This window comes from Calonectris borealis, chromosome 8 (genome assembly GCF_964195595.1).
Source record: "Calonectris borealis chromosome 8, bCalBor7.hap1.2, whole genome shotgun sequence".
NCBI lineage: Eukaryota > Metazoa > Chordata > Aves > Procellariiformes > Procellariidae > Calonectris > Calonectris borealis.
In genome coordinates, this window is record NC_134319.1 from 20,723,780 (window position 1) to 20,728,225 (window position 4,446).

A 4,446-nucleotide genomic window follows, 5' to 3' on the forward strand; every position below is an offset into this window, starting at 1 on the left:
GTGAGTTTTTTAAAAAATGTATGTTTTCTCCATTTCTTTTTTGTCACCTTTTTAGTAATCATAATTATCATGTCTGTAAAACTAGGCAACCTCAGACCTTGTACAAGACTGGGCTTACTGTGTATGTTACATAAAGTCTTCTGTCCGATGCTGGTCTGTGAGTTAGACAAAGGGTGAGTCAAAATACATCTAAGCAGCCCCTTAAGCCCACATCTAAGCCTAGTTTTGGGATATTTCCTCAGGCTGTGGCTTAAACCTCTGGCCTGAGCTTGTTCCTGTCTGCAGGGCGCAGAGCAGGAAGGGCTCTCAGGCTGCAAATGAGCAGCTGGAAGCAGGAGGGTTGGGGTCTTGAGGCTCTCTGATAAAAATGACTGTGAGTCCATCTAGATAGCTTCAGTGCAAAGTCAAGCCAGATGAGTTTAGATCACCTGCAGCAGTGGATTTGCTTTATTTTGCACTGGAACAGAAGAAAAGTCCCTCCTGCCAAAGCAGGCGTCTCGTATGAGGAGGTTAATCATTGCCACCTCTCAGCTACCAGTCACCACCCACCTGCTGAGACATTATGCCAGACTGGGCACTAATTTATACAAAGCAACAGCTTGCCAGGGAGTCACTGGGCTAAATGCTTGAGCTCCGTTAAGTTAGCCATACCCTTACGTAAGAGTACCATTACCCAAAATTGAGGTATCTTTACTTCAGCTCAAAAATAAAAATCATCTTGAAGTCCCTAAATTTGTACTTTGTTGGATCCTCAAATGGAGAGCCTTTGTTACCTGCAATACTGACTGGCAAAAGCTATTGTAATAATAAGGGAGTCTCCAAGAATTAGAGCCACTCTTGTCTGATTGTGCGTCTTTTATGTAACCCATATATAAAAATAAACATCAAATAGTGATTTTAAAAGTATTGTGCTTAGAGATTTTTTAATGGGTTGTATGACTGTCCAGTAGGTGGGACAGCTATGCTGTCTGCAATGTAAAGATCTAGGCTGGTAAAATCACATATCATTAAGGGAGCAGTCCTCATCAGTACTGGTCAGCCATATTACAGTCAGGCAAAAATTAGGTTCTCACAACTGATTTAATTACTTTACTAACATACCTGGATAGCAATCATAGCTTTAGTGTTGGACTATTTCACCTGTGTCTTGTAGAGTGCCAGGCCACACCTGTTTGTGATTACAGAAGGATCTTTAATTTTTTTTAGGTCAAGAAGCAGAGAATTTCCTAGGCTTCATTTTATAACCTCAACAGACAACTTTGCATTCAGAAAAAAATTATTCATTTCACTTATTTTCCATGACAGAATACAGCACTGTCTTCCCAGAGCTCCAGCCCTGGCTGTACACGACCCACAACATGATCTTCACTCCACTACCAGTCAGCTGAGGCAAAACCCAAGAAAACCCTATGGTATGAAAGATGTTTGCAATCACCACTGGCATATAATGTTTGTAATAAAAAGTAAAACTGGTCTCCAGCCCTGAAGAAAGTAAACATACGTGTATTTAATCACAGTGGTAGAAAAAGGTGAATTTACTCTGGAAAACAAATTTCCAGGTGGATATACTACAAGCAAGAGAGGGAAAGTGGGCAGGCAAATAATAATCTAGTTGTCAAGAACGGACCTGTGGACCTGTATGAATTTTTACTGATGTACAGTATGAGCTATGTGACATGTTTTGGTGTTTGGGATGGTAGAGAGCAGTAACAGTCCCAGCCCACCCAAGATAAGCTGTCTTTCTAGCAAGGGTGCTAGAAATGAAATGCTGGAGAGCAGCCTGTAGGATTCAGACCAGCAAGACACGTTCTGAGCTGAACTTGAAAAAGAGACATTTAGTTAGGGCACTGTGCTTTAAAGAGCTACTCGATACCTTCGAAACTTAGTTCAATAAAACAAAGTAAATCAACACAGACTGCTGGGAAGAAATGTTGATTAAGGATATTGTTTACAGGAGCACAAAAAGATGAATAGCTACTAATAAATGTTGGGACTTTGCTCAAAGGCATCTGGGGAATTTATGAAGTTGATAAGAACTGGCTTAAGATAGAATAATGTGGTTTAATATAACAAAGACTGGTAAACTGAATGATCAACCTTTCCCATAATATCCAGAGGATCTGTTGTACTAAGCAACACCATTCAATGACACTACTGTTAATAATATGAGGAAACTAAAGAGACAGGGCTATTTAGTTTGGTGATAGGGACAAATGAAGAGTTTTTACCGTGTAAATGCATCTAATAGCAAAAAGTATCATATTCTTTGAAGGAGTCACTAAGTTTGAGTTTTAGCATAGTCTGATTGAAACAGCAAGATATAATTTCAAAAAAAGAATTTGATGAAATTCTCTGCCCAAAGCTCTTGAGAGAAACTAAGCTGATAGAAGATTAACAGGTACATTCTTTGATATATTAATAACTTATTAATTATTAGTTATTAATACTAGATTATTAAAAGATATTAAATGAAAGGCAGGAAAAAATGGTCTATTTTTTACAGTAGAGGGAGGTCACTGTTAGTATACCATTGGGACCTGTGCTGTTCAGCATATTCTTAAACGATCTGGAAAAAAGAGTGATTATCGAGCTGACCAAGTTTGCTGATGATGCTGAATTATTCATGGTAATAAAAACAAAAGCTGACCGTGAAGAATTGTGGAAAGCTCTCATGATACTGTGTGACTGAATGATAAAATGGCAAGTTAAATTCTGTGCTGAAAAATGGAAGTAATATGCAAGGAAACAAGCCAAACTATACATGCAAAATCCTGGAATCTAAATGAACAACTTCCACACAACAAAGAGTGCTTGAGTTGTGGGGGGTTCTGTGAAAACATCCGCTTATGACTTAGCAGCATTTAAACATGCAAATGAGATTGGTATGATCAGAAAAAAAAAGAATATAAACCCAGAAATAAACCAGAAAGCATTTATTATGCACCTATATAAAGCCATTGGATTTGTAACTTGAATAATGAGGACCATTATGGTCTTCTCGAATAGGATTAGGAAAGGTGTAGAAAAAGGCAAAAAAAATTATTGAAAATATGGAATGATTTCTAATAGAGGAGACATTAAATTTACTAGGACTCTTGAAATATAACTGAAGATGATATGATGAAGGTATATGCATTCATGAACGGTATGGTTAGGTGAACACGGAAAATTATCTATCTTTTTTTTTTTAAGAAAAGAACTGATGGACATTGAAGGAAATTACCAGGCACTGGGTTTTAAACAAAAAAAAAGAAAATATTTTTCACACAATGATTTCTTAAATTGTGTAACTTGTTGCCCTAGAATGCTGTGGATGTCAAAAAGTGCTCCGGGAAATTCTTGGACAAGATATTCTCTGAGTGTGGATGCTATTTTTTTTTCCCAGCAACTCCAGGGACTCAATTTGGGACAATGTACTGCAGAAAATATCTTTGTGTGCTCCCTAATTCCTACAATCTTTCACTAAGCATACACCACTAACTACTCATACTGCTGCTGAACTACACAGACTATTATTTATTATCTGTTCTTGAAATAAAAAGGAAACAACCAATGAAAGTGAAATATCTAAATATATCAATGATCAATGGAAATTATTTTGGGAAACAAAATATTATTGCAGCAATAACATTACCAGGATTTAAAAAGTGTGGAACTTTTGTACAGCTAATAATAATATCTACACTTAAATTTTGGTTAGAATAAAATGGATAGAGGATATAATCCCTCATGTTTCATAATATAACAACTGAATGTGGAGGGTTTTGTTAGAGGTGTTTTACTGAATGGTTGCCTATTACTGGACATTTTAGCCGCCTTCTGAAACATCTGGTGCAGGATTTCAGCAGAAGGTTCACAGGTCCTAAGGACAAGGGGGTGTTTTTGGCGACAATTTTTTTATGACCTTCTAAAACCTTTGCTGAAAGACAAAGCAAAGACATACTCTAGCAACAGAGAAAACAGATGACCAAGTCATTGTTTATACTATCACAATGTCCAAAATATGGTAGACATTTTACAAGGCATCCAAAAGCATACTAAAAAAATTTAATAGGCAATCTAAAAGGCAAAGCTACATGTAGAGGAAAGAGGAATACCACACTGAACAAACAAATGAGCAGGAGGATGCTATGGTATTTTATTAGTAACATGTGGATTGTCGGTATCTTTTTTTCCCTTCTAAAATTAAATGCTCTAGGTAAAATCCTGATTGATTAATTATCACTTTTATTAATAGGGGGACCAGAGTTTTGCTCTATAAAGTCACATCCATTATTTCACCAAGATTTGCAAACTCAGTTCTAGTGTCTTTTCTGCTATAAACACTCAACACACGCTCCTCAGTCTCCCTTATATGGAAAAGCATCTAACTCAGAGAATAAACAGAATGAGTATTAGCTCACTTAATCAGATGGATTCTGGTAGGTGTCATGAAAGAAGGAGAAA